Source organism: Spermophilus citellus, assembly GCF_964194105.1.
Source record: "Spermophilus citellus genome assembly, chromosome: X".
In the NCBI taxonomy this organism is placed as follows: Eukaryota; Metazoa; Chordata; class Mammalia; order Rodentia; family Sciuridae; genus Spermophilus; species Spermophilus citellus.
In genome coordinates this window covers 122,424,561-122,443,347 of record NC_138190.1, presented here as the reverse complement: position 1 = coordinate 122,443,347, position 18,787 = coordinate 122,424,561, and the positions used below count along the sequence as shown (strand labels likewise).

The window sequence follows — 18,787 nt, the reverse complement described above, 5'->3', positions numbered from 1 at the left end:
AAATAGAGATTATTGTGTTTTAGAGTCCAACCTTGCAGGAGCCACCTGCTACCAAGTCCATTTTCTCCAAGTTAGAAGAGTAACATCAAGTTTTTATTCTGAAATAAACATGTTGGTGAGGATAATGATAAAGATAGTTCTCATTAAAGATAGTTCTCATTTGGGTGGTAACTATAGCATTCTGCTTTGAAATATTTACCATCTGGAGTCCAGTTCATTTTGTGGTTTGGTACATCAAGTTTTGTTATTCTGACCCAATAAGTCCCAATGCTTTAAAAGGAATAAAATGTAGCATGATTATGTCTGCATTTATAAAAAAAAAATATTATGGCATTTAAAATAATTTAAAATTTTCCTAATCCCTGCATTTTAGTGTTCTTTATTATTTTTATATTTATATGGCACATTTATAGCTATTTCAAACCAGGCCAATATGACAGACTGAACAACTTTTCATAATAAGAAAAATTCTAAATAAACAGAAAATTTGGATGGCAGAAGTAAAAAGAGAACTGGACCCCTTGTTACTTTCAATCTCACTTTACATATCTATCCAGATACGCAGAAATATAAAAATAAATTTTAGTCAATTAGAATAGGTTAAGAGGAATATTCTGGATTTAGCTTGATGAAAAACTACTTCTTCACTGCTGAATCTTAGCGTATTTTTTAGAAAAGTTTTACAGACATAGTCTATTTCATGTATGTTTTATATAGTTGTATACACTTATACAACGCTGGTGTCTGATGATTTGTCAGTAGAAGTTACACTTACTTCAACAATGTATTAAGAGATGCTACACATTCTTTAGAATATGAGCCACAGACAGATAGAAATTGGATAATGTATCATTTTCTATTTATTACCCCTTTAGGTACAGTGGGTCATAATGTAGACAAAACACTTGGCTGGGGTTGGACACAACAGAAAACCTCTGAGAAAATTATGTTAGCCATTTCTCCACCTTTCAATGTTTTAGGTTAAAATTCCCAAACACTGAGTTTTATTTGAGAGTGTGTGTGTGTGTGTGTGTGTGTGTGTGTGTGCGCGCGCGCACGCTAACACACATGCACACAAATGGAATACTACATATCTCAGATATGGTTTGTCATTGAAATACAATTGAAAATTCTGGAGCTTCATAATTTTGTGAAATAAAAATGATTTAACTAAATAGAGAAGCCTCTCTTCAAAGACCTAGTTAAATCTTACAAATATGTATAATAATTTTATACACATCTCATAATTTTAAAAGATTTAGTGTCATGTCATTTAAAATACTAAAAAGTAGAAATTCTATAGAATAGTGTGAAGGCATATGCAGAAAAGTTTATTTTTCAAATGTAAACAGCCTATAAAATGGTTTTATGGTCCCCTGACCATCAAATTTTGAACTAGTTAGCTCAACTTTTTATAGCCTAGTGCCAAAAAAGAAAGGAAAAAAAGAAAGAAACCCACAAGATTCTGCATTTGTCCTCCTTTTAAGATACTTTGCTTACCAAAAATAATCCCTGTTCCAGGATTATAGATTTAACATTTCATACCAGCCAGCTGGTTCGAAATCATGGGTCAGTGTTAACAAGTAAGGGCTCCAGATAGGTATGTATGTCTTCTTAGCTAGTTCATGCTTTGCTGAAGGGGGTTGGATGATATGTGTCACGAACAGTATATACAACTTGATTAGTAAATGTGCCCTTTAAACTTTGCTGTCTTTAATTTTACTCATATCTTTTTGTATATTGGAATATGAATTTTGCACTGCACATACCGAGATATCCAATGGCTTAACTAGGTATATGGTGCAATCCACAGAATAGACTCACAATTGAGACTACCAAAAGAGGGAAATAAGTCTGATTTATTTTCTATAAATATCTTGAGGAGGGGTTGGGGTGGTGACTTAGTAGTAGAGTGCTTGCCTAGCATGTGTAAGGCACTGGGTTCAATTCTCCAGTACCACATATAAATAAAGATCCATTGACAACTAAAAATATATTTTTAAAAATCTTGAGGAATTATTATCCAAAGTCAGAGTTCTGGTCTTATCACATAAGTAATTAATCAGTTACCACTGAATTAGGAAATTACTACTAGGCTACATTTACTGTCACAGGAAAGAGACATGTTTATGGATTTGGGAATGCCTGTTTTTTTTCTCCCCCTTAGAAGAGCTAGTGTTTCTGTACCAGAAGCTAGTTATATAAATTTTAAAAAATCACCCCACTTTTCCTATAAGTGAAAGTCTTGATAAACATTTTTTGGATGCACTATGATAACAGCATATTTATCCTTAACATTTTTGAAATCAGCTTTATCCAAATCACATAAATCATACCAGGAAAGGAGTTGCCCAGGAAAAAATCAGAATAAAATTCTGCAAGTTCATCAATCTTTTTCTTGGGCTATCTGTTTAAAAGTGGCATTTTCTGTAGGGAATAGCAGAATATAAGTGAAAATATTTAATATATAAAGTCTATTTGACTTTTAACATAGTAACATTTTAAAACTTGGTTTGTAGGAATAACACCACAGTCACTGAGGTCTTGGAACAGTATATAGTGATTTATCTAAGAAAACAAATAGTAAGGTTGACAGTGGACTAGTGCTTCACTAAAAAATAAAATACCCTAAAAAAACTTCTTATTGTTGTGGGGGTTGTTACCCATTTATATGGCCTAGGTTCATATAATTAACTTTGTATTTGTACTCACAAGCCCAATTCTACTCAGCTTTAAATTTCTGTATGTCTCCTTATTAAAATTCAGCCCTTCATGCATTTTGACCTTTTCAAGAAAGCCAGCTTCATAGTGAATTGTGATGCATTAGGAAGGTAAACATATTCAGTACTTGTTATTCAATGGGTTTGGATGTAGAACGTCATTGTCAATAGGTTAATCCTTTTGTACAGACAGTTTCTTTGGCTAAGAGGCATCTTAAGCAAATAAAGGTTTTACCAAAATGCTAATTTTTGAGTATTTCTGTCAACTGTCAAAGAATAAATCTCAGACAAGGCCTTAACATTGGCTAAGTGTAGTTTATATTCATTTCCCACCAGCAGAATTTCAAAAAGAACTTTAGGGTACCTAAGTCTAGTCAAAGCTTATTTGTATATGAGTTCAAAAAACTATTAGAGGGCTGGGGTTGTGGTTCAGTGGTAGAGCACTTGCCTAGCATGTGTGAGGCACTGGGTTTGATCCTCAGCACCACATAAAAATAAACAAATAAACAAACAAATAAATAAATAAATAAGGTATTGTGTCCATTTATGACTAAAAAAATAAAAAAAATCATTAGAATTTTCACTTTGGTTCAGTCATCTACTTTTATATAATTTTGATTAATCAATAATGGAACTATCTAATTCAGAAATATATTCAGAGATAACCAATATAAAATAGAATTATAATTACGTCAAATTTGGGATTCATAAGTTTTTCTGATACATGTGATTGTCAAGTAAAAAAACAAATCTGGACCTAGATAAAGAGAACCTTCATTCAAAAACACTATTGCAATAGGGAAAGAGGGACTGTTAAAATAAGGATAATGCTCTGACTATAAAACTTCTCAAAGTTCAGACCAAAAACATGACTTTTATTTTGTTTTTTTTAAACAAATAGCTTAAATATTTTATTTGCAACTAAGCTTGTTAACACTATATAGTGAAAATGTACAAAGAATAATGTTGCAGTTTTTGGTTAGATTTAAGTCAGACATTCATTAGTAAGGAATCTTCGAATGTGAATATTCCAGAAATTTCTCTAAGACATTTGATCAGAACAACTATCTCTGAATATTACCTTACTTTGGAAGGTATTGGCATACATTTGAATTAAACTCAAAAATTTTCAAAGTAAGGCATAATTTAAAAAACTATTCTATGTTCAAACTAAAACAATTTTAATAGAACTTTCCTTTCCAGAAACAATAAAGGAAACTAGGCATCTTGTAAAATGTGGTCCTGAACAAGTCACAGTAAAAAATAAATGTATACTTAACTCCACCTCCTCAAAACAGAGGCTTACTTTCTGCTCTGCAGCCTTGGAAACAAGGTGAAGAACAGCCTATAAGCAACTTCGGGTGGGGGAGTTTCCAAAACAAAGCTTAAGCAGTTGAACATGGATACCTCAGAAGAATTTGAGGGAACCTGACCAAAAATCTGAATTGTACTTTTAATAACTAATACAAAGGTGAAGTGGTTCCTCCCAAATAGCAGTGCTGCTGGGGCCTGGCCCATTCCCTTGCTCACCAATACTATATTCCCAAGCAAATCCCAATGCTTCTGCTCCAAGAGAGACTGTTTCCCTTTAGAGGTTCAGTGTCCAGGGAGCTCTTTGATTGTATGAATGAGGTGAGCAGCAACTCCACGGAGTATTTTAAGGCTTGAAGTCAAAAGATTTTTTTTTTCTAATACGACTAGATAGAGTCTATGTGTCAATGACCTGTCTCCAGTTTGTTCTAACTTCTTACCACACATTTGTAGATCTAGGACTACAGACCTTTGTGATATCATCATAATCACATCTAATGTCCATCCTAACTTATGATTCATATTCCGTGCCTGGAAACAGTCCATGTATTTAACAATAATACCTACACATAAAACAATCCACTGTTACAACTTATATGGTCACAAAATATTAATGATCTTCTGTAGACCAAGAAAATGTTTTTAACCATAATTGTCGTGCATCAAATTCACAGCAGAATCCCCAAGATCAAAAAAAAAATTGCACAATACAAATAATAACCTAAAATATACATACACACATATGCACACACTCCCACACACACTTCTTACAGAACTGTGCTTGGGGAAACTCCATTTGTTGAGTGCCATTGAAGGCATATTTTACTAAACTGCTGCTCCAGGTATTTTTGTTTGGAAAATCTATCACAGTAGGGCACAGCTGTTTATTGGATGAGCAGAAAAGAAAGATATGCTTGTGGCAACCAGAAGTTTTAAGGTATTTCAAGTTGTATAAAATGGACCTGCAGAAACGTTTAAGTGTTCTCAGGATGCAAAGTTTTGGAGCTGAAATGTGATATCAAACCAGTTGCAAAAAGTGTACAGCAGCCATCTCTTGAGGTCAAACTTGGTACCCAGATAATTCAAGAAAGCTTCAGGATACAGAGCTTGTTGGTATTGCCCCTTATTACCTCATAATCTTGTTACCGCTGTTTACCAGTGTTTACTTGCTTCCCCAAATGCTGAAGTATAACACCAAAGAAGCATGCCAACACAAGTGCTTTATTAAAGTACAGCAGAGGGCTGGGGATGTGGCTCAAGCGGTAGTGCGCTCATCTGGCATGCGTGCGGCCCGGGTTCGATCCTCAGCACCACATACCAACAAAGATGTTGTGTCCGCCGAGAACTAAAAAATAAATATTAAAAAATTCTCTCTCTCTCTCTCTCTCCCTCTATCACTCGCTCTTTAAAAAAAAAATAATGTCTGTTTCATTCTACTATCTTTCTAAAAAATAAAATAAAAAAAAAAAATAAAGTACAGCAGAAAAGACTTCTCCCCAGAGGAAGAAAGGGACCTGAAAGGCAGAATCCATGGAATGGGGAGGAATTCCCTTGTATAGCTAAGCTTTTCCACACTCTTGTCTTTTGTTTCCCTTTATCCTGCAGTGATAGAATGCAGGTAGGAAGCCCCAAAAGGTGGGAAATATGTGGACTGAAGGAGTAATCTGGGCAGGAAGGGCCTGGGATGGTTTGATTAGCACCTCTCTGTTTGCTGGGAGCTGATTCATTAACAGTTCCTTAGGGTGGATTCCTGGCCTTGGGAACATTAACATTTCAACTTCCCCAAGTGCAGCTCTGGTTTTCTGGATTCCATTCTCAACAATGGCTACCATTTTCTTTATCTTACTCGATATTAAACCCGATTTACCTAACTTCACTAACTACCTATCTGTAAATCTGGCTTCAATCTGATCATATGAGAATTTCACAAAAGATTCATACTGTTCTGCTACTTTGGTGTTGAGGATTTGCTCATACTCCTTCAGAATTTTATCTTCATAGTCTTTTAAAAGCCTCTCACATAGTATTCTAACTTGTGGAAGGGTAAAGATGGGTTGGTCCTTCTTCATCCAGGAGGAATTTGGAGAACCAGGTGCTGTTAATGCTGAGGAGTTGTTACCACTGTTTACCAGTAACACGTCCTTGTTTTCCCAATGCTGAAGTATAACACCAGAGAACCCCGCTGGGGCAAGTGGAAAGTAGAAGCTTTATTAAAGGGCAGCAGAAAAGACTTCTCCCCAGAGGAAGAAGGGGACCTGAAAGGCAGAATTTGGGGAAGGGGGAGGTATTCCCTTTTGTATAGCTAAGGTCTTCTTTCAGCTTTTCCACACTCCTTTCTTTTGTTCCCCTTTATCCTGCAGTGATAGAATGCAGGTGGGAAGCCCCAAAAGGTGGTAGTTAGGTGGACTATAGGAGTAATCTGGGCAGGATTAGCACTTCCCTGTTTGCTGGGAGCTGCTTCATTAACAGTTCCTTAGGATGGCTTGGAGACATTAACATTTCAATTTCCCCAAGTGCTGCTCTGGTTTCCTGGACTCCATTCTCAACAATGGCCTCCATTTTCTTTATCATACTCGATATTAGACCCGATTTACCTAATTACACTAACTACCTATCTGTAAATCTGGCTTCAGAGTGAGGCTGGCTTTCTGAAGTACAAGATTCATTCTGATTGAGAACAACTTCTAAATGTCTCCACCTCTGATAATGACTATATTCTTGTTTTATGTTCTGAAAATTTTGCTCCAGTGCCACTCGCAGCCAGGTGGGGTGGGCTGCTGGAGAGTCAGCAGTGGGGTCTGCATCTGAAGTGGAGGCGGCTGCTCCACATCAGGGGTCCTGAGGCCCAGAGTGAGGCCAGGCAGAAGGGCACAGCACCACCGCTTCAGGGAACTGTGGCTCAGCAGCGCTGCCTGGAACTCCATGGACAGCTTCAGCTCCACCCCCCAAGCCAGGCCGCAGAGGGGCCAGGGGCCAGGGCCCAGGGGTGGCTGCTGCAGCCCAAGCTCTGGCTCCTCAATGGGACTCACAACCACCATCCCCCCATGACTTTTACAGGGAGGAGAAAACAAGGGCAAAAAAAAAAAGCAAGATTCAACATTCAACAGTTCATTAGGGATCTTCATTTTTGTGGTTAACGAATTTTTCAGAAGTCCTTAAGGAAAGGTATTATGGGCTATAATACTCAGATATTCTCTCAGCGATTATTCTGGATATTTAGGATGATATTAACATTTAAGACAGTAGACTGTGAGTAAAATAGATTGATCTAATCAATTGATGTCTCAATTATACCAAAAGATTGACATTACCCAAGAAAAAGGAAATTTTACCATCCAAAGCTCTTAACTTGAAATATAGCATGAATTATTCCATGAATCTTGTTATGGTTTAGATATGAGGTATCCCCCAAAAGCTTACCTGTGAGACAATGCAAGAACGTTCAGGAGATATTATTGGTTTTTAAGAGGCACCCCTGTTGGAAAAAGGTATAATGGCAGCCACACCCCAAAAACCCCAACATGGCGTCTGAGGAGCTTCTCTTTCTGCCTCTCCCTTTCCCACTGGTGCCAATTCTCCCGCCAGTGCCAATATTCAAATCCTGCTAGCAGGAAATCTTAGCTCCAATAATAACTAACTTCTTGGGCTCCGGAACTGACATCTGGAAGAACTTACCAGTAAATGGGCGACCCGTCATTTACCTAAGCCCTGCCACCTCTCCTTAGATCTATATAAGCCCACAGCCTTTTGTAATAAAGCGGAACCTCTCCATTGATTTGTGTCATGTGGTGTCTTTCATTCTTAGTGTGGTGCGGCATCTTTCAGTGGTGCTAGAAACCCAGGAGATGGCATGCTCGACAAACCAAGCACCGTCTCCGCCACCGCTGTCACCACCGACACATTTTGCCCTCGTCTATTTTTTGGGCACTGGCTCCCTGCACTCACCACTGATCTGGTTTAGGTAAGTTCCCCCTTCCTGGCTCGCCAACTCCCTTCAGGCTAGCAGCAGGGGACGCGACCGTGATCATCCGGCATGCTCCTGACGCCCAGTAGGGAGGAGGGAATGCACCCCACTAAGACCTTCACTGGCCGCAGTGGACCCTCTGGCGACCCGCTTCCCTTTGGGGCATGAGGCTTCTGGGTTTACACAAGAGGCTCCCTAGTTTCTTCCTCCCCCACGGGAGCTGCAACCTGCTAGAGCTACGTTCATCCCACCGGAGCTACGTTCAGCTGAACTTCCAAAAAACTTTCCTGACGTCAGGTTGCCCGCGGTCCTGGCCCTGTTGGCCTCACAGATCGCACTTCACTGGTGACGACTGGGTGGTGCCCTCTGTATTTCCTCCCAACGGTTGTTCATTTTGGGGATGCCCACTTGACCCCTGTTGACCCTGAACTTCCAGGAAGCTATTCTGGCCCAGGTTTTCCCTTTGTCTCTCTCTTACTCTTATTCTCTCTCTCTCTCCCTGTGACTATGGGCACCTCTTCATCTGTACCTGAAGCCTCACCTCTCAAATATCTAATAAAAAATCTGGCCACACTCTTCCTTACACCAGACATTAAGCCCAAAATTCTTATCAGATTCTGTACCCAAGATTCGCCCACATATCCACTGGATAATGGAAATCACTGGCCTCCAGAAGGCTCGTTAGATCCAAATCTCCTCCGGGACCTTTTTAACTATTGCCAGCGCCTGAAAGGGTAGAAGGAGGTTCTCAGATCTTCCCATCCTGCCCTCTACTCTCTGCTCCCAACCTTCCCTCTGCGCCCTTCCCTCCACTCTTCATGTCTGCTCTACCTCCCAGCTGTACCGCGTCCACGTCCCCTCCCTCTCCCTGCTGCAGCCGCCACCCGAGGCCCTGTCTGCGCACTTCCCCTCCTCTTCCTCCTCGGAGACATCCCCTCCCCTCCCTCTTCTTCCTGTCCGCTGCCACCGCCACTGCCCCTGGCCCTGTCTGTGTGCTTCCAGTCTGCCTGGCCACCAGACACGTGCGCTGGTGCTCCACCTCCCTGGCACAGTGGGCGAGTTGGGCTGGTGGTGCACCCTTGGCAGACTGGAGAGGCCTCGGGATCCCACCTCAGCCGGCGGGCAAGCCGCCGTCCTTCACCTTCATTGCGCCATGGCAGTTTTCGCGCTAGCCCCTGACTCGTGCGCACCTCCTTTTTGCCACCTGGTTCTAACGGGCAGGCAGGATGAGTCCCACCTGGCTGCAATGGGTGGGATCTTCAGATCCCTCCGAGCCTCCCCCCCAATTCTACTCACCTCTTCTACTTTTAAGCCCTTTCCCTCCCCCTACTCACGCCTCTCTTCTCTTGTCAGTGCCCACACCCAGTCCCACTGATCCCTCTTCTCAGATAACTCACAGTTCCTTTGTCCTCTCAGGGAAGTAGCTGGTGCTGAAGGGATAGTCTGAGTGCATGTCCCATTTTCGCTTCAAGATCCTTCCCAGATTGAAAAACGTCTTGGGTCCTTCTCTGCTGACACTTCTGCTTGTATTAAGGAATTCCGATATCTCTCCCAGACCTATGATCTCACCTGGCATGACGTCTATGTTGTTCTGTCCTCTACTCTGACCCGAGATGAGCGAGCCCGCATTTAGCAGGCTGCTCGAGATCATGCTGACCAAATTCGTTTAACAGATATGACCCTCCCCACAAGTGAAGCAGCTGTTCCCCTAACAGAACCTAACTGGGACTATTAAGATGGCCAACAAGGTCGCCATCACTGTGCTCGCATGGTCCAATATCTTATACCAGGCATGCAAGCAGTTTCTAATAAGGTAGTTAACTTTGATAAACTGAAGGACGTTACCAGGAATCCTGATGAAAATCCATCCTTATTTCTCAACTGCCTTAGAGAGGCCCTAACCAAATACACTAAGCTAGATCTTGAGTCTCCCATCAGGGCTACAGTGTTAGCAACCCATTTCATTTCTCAATTGGCCTATGATATAAAAAAAAAAAAAAAAAAAAAACCTCAAATGAGTTAAGGAGGACCCTCAAAAAATGGCTTTTAAAGCAGGCTCCATTGCAGAAAAAAAGGTAACACCCCAAACCCAGGCCTTGGCAGCAGCCCTGAGGCCTACATCTCCAGAAAAAGTTTCAGAGGGGAACCAGCATTCCTCTCCACCAGAGGCTTGCCTCAAATATGGATGCGAAGGTCACTGGGCTCGCCAATGCCAAAACCCACAGCCTCCTTCCAGGCCATGCCCCACCTGTAAGCAGACAGGACATTGGAAGATTGGCTGGCCCTTCCTCAGCGCCTCTACGCAGGGGTATGACCAGTCAGGCAGTCCCTTCTCCTGAACTTTTGAGGTTCACAGAAGACTGAAGAAGCCCAGATTAAAAGACCCCCTCAGCCCTCTCCGAGCCTAGAGTAGTGCTCCAGGCAGCGGGTAAGTCCATTCCTTGTGGACATGAGGGCTACCTATTCTGTCTTGCCTGTCCATTCTAGGCCTCTGTTTCCCTCCCAGGTCTCAGTTATAGAGATTGATGACAAACCCTTTTCCCCAAACAGAACTGTAAAGCTGGCTTGTGCCCTGGAGAGACACCCATTCACTCACTCTTCTGGTCATTCCATCCTGTCCAGTTCCTCTTCTATGCAGAGATGTTCTCCAATTATTAGGAGCCACCCTCCAATTACACCCCAAGAATACTACCACTCATCTCCTTCGGCCTTTAACTCTTACCCTCTCTAATGACCTGACAGTACCTACTGTGCCATTGCCCCCTGATCTAGTTGATCCCTAGGTCTGAGACATCTCCATCCTGACTTCTTTGCCTTCACATGGGAAAACCTTACACTCTTTAGGTTTCAACAGCTGACATTGACAGGCCTACCCCAAGGCTTCAGGGACAGTCCCTACCTCTGGTCAGGCCTTGACACAGGATTTAACTGTTTGTGATTTGGGGATAGCACTCTCTTATAGTTGGATAGAAGCCTTCCCTACCTCCAGGAAAATTGCTGACACTGTCACCTCCATCCTAATTGAGCAGATCACTCCTAGGTTCAATCTTCCTGCTTCCATCCAGTCAGGCAGTGGTCCAGCCTTCACTTCTCAGATTGTTTAACTAGTTTCCAAAGGCCTTAACAGCACTTGGAGGCTCCACATCCCCCACTGACCCCAACCCTCAGGTAAGGTTGAGAGGCCTAATGGCATTCTCAAGGATCGTCTCACTAAACTTGCTATTGATCTCATACTGTCCTGGCCCAATCTTTTGCTGCTGAGGGCCATTGCCAAATAGGAATGACACATCGAAATTTCCTTGCCAGCGTACCCCATGTTAAATGGACTTGCCTTGGAAATTCACTGTGACATTGCATGTGTGTTTGAGAAAGGTGACCCTGCTCAAGGACGAGGGTGGATCCAGGTTTAGGGTGTATCCTGCAGGTTTTAGGAAGTATCCCGGTTTAAGACAATTTGTGTTTAGGGCGTTCCCGGTTTAGGACAATCTGGATTTAAGGCAGTTCCAGGTTTAAGGTTATTGCTGCTGGGAATAGGGCGTATCCTGCTGCCTGAGTTCCCGTTGAGCTCTCGTGGAATTGAAAAAGTATTTGGGACGTGAATTGTGCGGCAGAACTTGGATTTCTCCAGAATGTGTTTAGAGGCCGGTGTGAGTTCGGGAATAAAGAATCGCTGTTTGAATCTACAAAGCTGTGAGTGGCTCATGATTCTGTGCCCAGCCAAGACTGCGGCATTTTGCCATTAGCCCTCACCCAAATTCGAGCAACCCCTAGAGCCCCCTCAGGCCTTAGCCCCTTTGAGCTGTTCTATGGGCGCCTTTCTTAATCAACTAAAACTTTCCTGTCACTCCTCCTCCCCTTGTGTCCTACCTGCCCTATCTCATGCTTCTATACAAACTCCTAAGAGAACACGCAGACCAGTGTCTTCCTGTACCATCTGTTACTTCTGTTCCAGCACAACCAGGAATTAAATCAAACCCTCCCCGCCATTGCACCAATTCATTGCTACTTATGCGCCTCTCTGACTCGACCTTTGCTTACAGCGGTTCCCTTAAACTTCTCGGCTTCTGACCTCTCAAATTTCTTCACTGCATCTGCCCGCCATTCTCTCCGGATCCTTTCACCTGACGCTCCATTATGGGAGCCCGAGGAGTCTAACCATACCATGATTCCCCGGCGCTACCTCCTGGGCTTGGGTGTCTCCCAGTCAGAGTTTTGCCACTCCAACATCACCTTTAACTTCACCCTCTATGCACCACTTGGCTCATTCTTCTGGTGTAATGGTTCTCTCACCACTATCTTATCCACCAACACCTCCGCCCCATGTATACTGGTAATGCTTGTCCCACAATTGACCCTCTATACACCTGCTGAAGTACAGGCTCTCTTGTCTCCCCCTGTGTGAAGTAGGCAGGCTGCTTTCCTTCCAGTCATGGTGGGTCTCTCACTGGCTGCATCTGCGGCAGGAGCAGGAATTTCTGGTGGAGCTCTAGGACACTCCTTATGGGTTGTACAGGACTTAAATTTCTAAACTTGAACAAGCGCTCACTTCTATGGCAGAATCTCTAGCATCTTTACAAAGGCAGGTTACATCATTGGCTCAAGATACTCTTCAAAACCGATGAGCTATTGACTTACTCACAGCCGAAAAAGGTGGAACCTGCCTCTTCTTAAGGGAAGAATGCTGTTATTACATCAATGAATCAGGCCTTGTGGAAACTAATGTAGTCAAGCTCACTGACCTGGCTACCTCTTTGAAAAATCCACCAAACCAAAACCCATTTGCCACCTTCCTTTTAGCCAACTTCCAATCATGGCTGTTGCCTCTTTTAGGGCCCATGTGTCTCCTTTTTCTGATGTGTCTGTTCCTGCCCTGTCTGCTTCGCTTCCTACAGGACCAATTATGGAATATCTCTAACCAAACTTTCAACCAGCTTCTGCTTAGGCACTATCAGCCTCTGATGACCGATGAACTCCCAACATCTTCAAGAGAACAGCTCACTCAGTGCTGAAGCTCACTACTAGGCACGATGGAATGCAACAGACATCAGACAGCGGGAGACAACGGGCCCGGAGAACCTCTTAATCTGCCATCCTGAATTCTTGAGCCTTTATGTCCTTTTAAGCCTCCTCATGGCCCTTGGCCTCTTCTCTGTCAGTCCCCCAACATGGAACTTCTTCCAAAAACTGACCTTTGCTTTAATCTTTATCTTCATCCTGTTTTTGTTTGCTCTGATCTTCTTCGGGTGCTGGTGATGCCATGTCAAGACAACGCTTCCAATATTTCCTAGAGTCTCTGTTACAGGACCAGTGGCTGATACCAACAATTTCCTCCATCCAGGACTGGTTTGATGCCATCAACGACTTGTGGTTTCAGGGAACTTTTATAGACTTCACCCCTACCGAAGTAGCTGTCTATAGCCACTGGGCTTTATTTCTGGTTGCCATGATATCCCCCAATCTGCCCCCAAATATTTCTCCACTTCCCCTTCTAGGCCCCACGCCGCCCCCACACAGCAGGAAGCAGCCAGATCTGACTAAAAACGCCCCAGTCCCTAAGAAAACAAAAAGAGAGGAATGTTGGGAAAAGGTATAATGGCAGCCAAACCCCCAAAACCCCAACATGGCATCTGAGGAGCTTCTCTTCCTGCCTTTCCCTTTCCTGCTGGTGCCAATTCTCCCGCCGGTGCCAATTCTCCCGCCGGTGCCAATTCTCCCGCCGGCGCCAATATTCAAATCCCACTGCCGGGAAACCTTAGCCCCAATAAGAACTAACTTCTTGGGCTCCGGAACTGACATCTGGAAGAACTTACCAATAAACGGGTGACTCATCATTTACCTAAGCCCTGCCACCTCTCCTTAGATCTGTATAAGCCCACAGCCTTTTGTAATAAAGGGGAACCTCTCCGTTGATTTGTGTTGTGTGCTGTCTTCCATTCTTAGTGCGCTGCGTTGTCTTTCAACCCCAATCAGTGAATTAATCCCCTCATAGGGATTAACTGAATGGTAACTGAAGTGGCACTCTTGTGAACCCACTTTTCAGATTTTGTACATTTCATCCTCTATAACTCTATGAGCCAATTCTCTCTCTCTCTCTCTCTCTCTCTCTCTCTCTCTCTCTCTCTCTCTCTCTCACACACACACACACACACACACACTTGCTTCTGCTTCTCTGAAAAACCCTAGTGAGGAGTTAGTCCAAATTCTATGATTCTAATGTTGTTTAAGGTTAAGGATGTGTCAAAGTTAAGAATCCTGTGGGAAAAGAGAAGCTTAAATTTTGTTAAATAAAGAGGAATTTTGTACCCATTTATTAGTGGAGACTAATTAGTTCAACTAATCATTTTTGTGACAACAAAAAATGGGAATTTACATGATCCACATCTGATCTTTTTTTGAGGTAATTGTGTTTTTAAATTTTTTATTTGTTCTTTTTAGTATGTACAACTTCAAATCTTGTGTTCTAGGTGTGTTAATCAATTTAGCATTACTATAATGAAATGACCAAAATAAACAACTTATGAGGAAAAAATATTTATTTCAAATCACCATGGAATTTCCAGTCCATGTTCAAATGGCCCCTTTGCTTTGGATTTCTGATGAGGTAACCCATCATAGTGGGAGTTTGGGGTGGAACAAACCATCTCATAAGCCAGGAAACAGAGCAAGACAGAAAAAGGAAGAGAGCAAGTTTGAACAATCAATCTCCTTTTATGTTGCGACCTCAGTGGACCCCAGTGACCTAAAGACTTTCCTCTGGGCCCCACAGTACCTCCCATTAGTTTTGTCTACAGGACCAAAATTTTTAAGATTTTATTTTTTTTCCAATAAGCACTAATTTCAACACAGAGTACAAAAATCTAACATCATCCAAATCCTACAAAGATTAAAAAGCTCACCATTTACTTTTACAAATTCCTTTTTTAAAGGAAAGTATTTTTCTTTAAAAATGGATACAATATCTTTATCTTATTTATTTTTATGTAATGCTGAGGATTGAACCCAGTGCCTCACATGTGAGGCAAGTGGTGTTATGCTGAGCTATAACCCCAGCTCAGTTTTACAAATTCTGAAGGAAAAATTAAGTTTGAAATAGTAAACTACAGAAATAATGTTTAAATGTTTAAAGTACTCTTTAGTTTTCAAGACCCTATTACTGACTTTGGCAAGTTTCATGCTAAATACAATGATAGTAGCATTCACATTGCATGATTTATCATAAGTTTTGTGTTTGGGATTCGACCCAGGGCTGCATGTATTCTAGGTAGTAATAAACTAACAATGAGCTACACCTCAGCTCCTAATATTAACTTTTTTCTTCCCACTGAGCTAACATAGTTTATTACTGAACTGAACTTTCAATTTCACAGAGACATTTAAAGAGCTGCGACAAGTGGGGGAGGGAGGAGGAACAGGTGCCCCTCAATAGCCAAGACCCCTGGGACAGGTTTCCTGGACCTTAGCCCCAATAAGAACTAACTTCTTGGGGAAGGAGCATTAGGACGCCAATATCCAGGCACCAACTCTCCACCTGCACAGAAAGTCAGCAGCTCCTCATACATGAATACACACGTGCTTAACAAAAATAGTATTTCATCTTCACAAGAAATAAAGGCTCAGAGTAGGGCCAGGCAGAAGGGCGCAGTGCATCCGCTTCAGGGAACCGGGGCTCAGCAGAGCCGCCTTGAACACCACAGGCCACTTCAGCACCCACCGCCCCCCCCCACCAACTCCATGGGCCGCTTCAGTGCCGTCCAAACGACATGCCGCTGAGGGGCCAGGGACCAGGGGCAGGAATATGTATAGCAGAGAGCCTGGAGTTGCCAGTGCTGTGCTGAGACCTGCAGGGATGAGACAGGACAAGGATGTAGCCGAGAGAGGCCTGAAGGGGTCTTGGCCAGGTCACTTTGACCTTGGCAGCCCTGATGCTCAGGCTGGACAGAGGGGAAATATCTGCCTGATCAGGCAAGAGAGGCCCTTCCAATCGGCCCCCCACCCACTGTCCTGTACACCAAGGTCTCTTTCCTGCCACTCCTTCCTGAGGTAGGGAAGACCCCAGAGTTCCTACTGCTGCTCCCTAATCTCCCCTTTAACTCTGGGGTGAGGTCCCTGAATCCCTGAACCTGATGGGCAACCACCCAACACAATGATGCCACAGGATGATCTTGCAGGAAGTGAGTCCAGCTATTCACTGCCACATTATTCCCATGGCATTTCACAAAAGTGTCCCAGCCGCTGTGGTCCTGGATCCAAGTCTCTAGGTGATCATTCAGGTTAAGTGGCCATCCAACTTGCGATCTGACTCACCAATACCTGCAGCTCCTTGTCTATGCTTTCCATACACAGTGCTCCTCCAAAGAAGAAAAAGGCCACAATGCAACCCCAGCTTACCTGAGGCCATAAATATATCTGGGGCAACAGTCTTGGGCCCAGGTGGTCACTCGGTCATGGTCCTGGGAGCAAGGAGAAAGGAGGTGAAGGGACTAGGGTGGTGCTAAACTGCAAGGGCCATGCTAGCTTTTGCATGGGGTACTTCCTGGAGCTATATTGTCCTCTCTCCAAGATGGGACTAGACTCTATGCAGAGGCCTCTGGAAAACATTCACACTAGGAGTGGGGACTTTGTCCAGGCCAGTGGTGGGGGAGGAAGTCCTGATCCTGGCTGCTTTATCCCAAGCAGCCTGAATTCCTAATTAGCCAAAAGTAGCCTCATTTTTAAATGGTTCTAGGGGGTAGAGATAGAAGGAATAGGGGCCCAGGTCCAGAGAGGGATGGGTAATTATAATCAACTCTGAGGCTAAAAACATCAAAACAAAGGCAATCTAGTCTTTTTCTGTGGAAGAGGTTCAAAAACCACACTTTCAGTCTTCATGGGACAGATTTGGGGAAAATATTGTAGACTTTGATGCCAAGATAACTGAGGTATGCGGGAAGGTAGCTGTCAAAGAAGTGTAGGAGTTCTAGAAAACCAACTGCAGGAAACCAGGTCTTAGGTCCAAAGCAGTGAAGGATGGTGGGCGTAGATGTATGTAATGAATGGTTCTCCTAGGGTAATGGTGGCTGGACAGAGGGATGTGGTGGGGCAAGGTGGGAGGGTGAGTGGGTGGTCAGGGTCTGGTCACTTCCAACTGAACAGCCAGTCCAGCAGAACCACAGCCAGCCACAGTCATGCCCATCAGGAAATAATAGTTGAAGCTCTCTTGGTGCATCCAGCTATTCACTGCCACATTATTCACATGGCGTTTCACAAAAGTGTCCCAGCCGCCATGGCCCTGGATCCAAGTATCTAGGTGATCATTCAGGTAAGTGGCCATCCAACTTGCGATCTGACACACCACACCTTCATCTCCTTGTCTATGCTTTCCAAGCACAGTGCTCCTCCAAAGGAGAAAAAGGCCACAATGCGACCCCAGCTTACCTCATCCCGGAAGAGTTCGTCCACTACCTGTTCAAAAGTGTGATGAGCTGTCTCCGGGGTGAGGCAGAGCTTTGCTGTCATGTTAAGGATGGCCTGCCGGTACCGCCGTTCAAAGTTGTCGCCTGCCTCCCTTAGCGCTTGCTTCACTGCTACCATGGGGATCACGTCTGGGGCATCCAAACTCCTGTTATGGCCAGCGGCTCCACTCACCATGGGACTGTCCCCCTGATGCCGGGATGGGTTGCTGTTGGTGGCATTGCTGGACCCCTCTTCTGATTCAGCCCTTTCTGGGCCTTGAACGAGGTTCTCTTCCTCATGGCTAAACTGGCTCCAGCTATATCCTTTCTGGGAAAGCTTGTAGGACAGAAAGTCGATCACTAGTTCCAGGTTCCTCTGAGACATTTTTAAAATAGAGATGGGCTCAACCAGTCCAATGTCCAAAACACGTGCTCACTCACTGAATCTGGTCTCTGCTTAATGATTCTCTTCTAAGATGAAAAGCCAAGATAATGTTCCTTAGATGTCCCCTCTGGAGCCACTGCTGACTCTCTGCACGTCGAGGAAGGCCGCGCTCAGGGCCCCTCACGCCTGCAGGCCTGAGTTGCCTGACTCCCGCTAAGGAGTATGAGCGGGGTCGCTTCCCAATAAGGAGCCTCCGCCTGAGAGGATGGCCCGCTCTTTGTTGAACACCATCCAGGCCCTAACTCCTCCACAGCTCCCGCGTCCTTCTCCTGGCGCCCGCTGAAGGATCTGGGTGAGCACCTGTGCTCAAACCCTGCACTTATACAGCATACCCTCTCCAAGATGGAGGAGGCACGCAAGGTCGCAAGGTTGCCAGGTTGCCAGGTCGCTGCACGGTGACGCAATACGTTCCGCACCACCCATGGACCTTTGGGGGAACACTCATCCAAAATCCAAATCATAGTATTAGGTAAGCAAGGGGAACATTCCATATATCTCTTTTTTAATAGTTGTGGTTGGACACAATATCTTTATTTTATTTATTTATTTTTATGTGGTGCTGAGGATCGAACTCAGGACCTTGCCTGTGCTAGGGGAGCACTCTACTACTGAGCCACAATCCTAGACCCTCCATATGTCTTATCTAAGTGTCTAAGTCGTATTCAGAAAATGTGGGTCTTTAAAGTAAATCCTTTATTAGAAGAGAAAGAATAATGAATATTTAATTATTTCTGTTCTACAAGAGCGCAGGGCTCAGGTAAATTCAAAAGGAGCCAATTATTAAAAAGAAGTCTTCAATAATAACTTTATTTTACAACTGTGATGTGTAATTAGGTAGTACAAACCTATTGAGAAATGTATATTTAGTTTTATTCCATTTATAATGTTGTTATTATGCTATATTTGTTATTGTTTC

The 18,787-nt window shown here is 43.6% G+C and overlaps 2 pseudogenes across 2 annotated transcripts; both read right to left on the bottom strand.

Annotated features, from left to right (window-relative positions):
- Positions 1–5,911: 5,911 nt before the first annotated feature.
- On the bottom strand, positions 5,912–7,069 carry LOC308639537 (akirin-1-like; annotated as a pseudogene). Its single transcript has 2 exons — positions 6,643–7,069; positions 5,912–6,152 (listed from the first exon to the last, which is right to left on the bottom strand). The product of its transcript is annotated as an akirin-1-like (transcript).
- A 10,040-nt stretch (positions 7,070–17,109) lies between these two features.
- Positions 17,110–17,811, bottom strand: LOC308639290 (bcl-2-like protein 1; annotated as a pseudogene). The gene has a single exon. The product of its transcript is annotated as a bcl-2-like protein 1 (transcript).
- Positions 17,812–18,787: the final 976 nt, after the last annotated feature.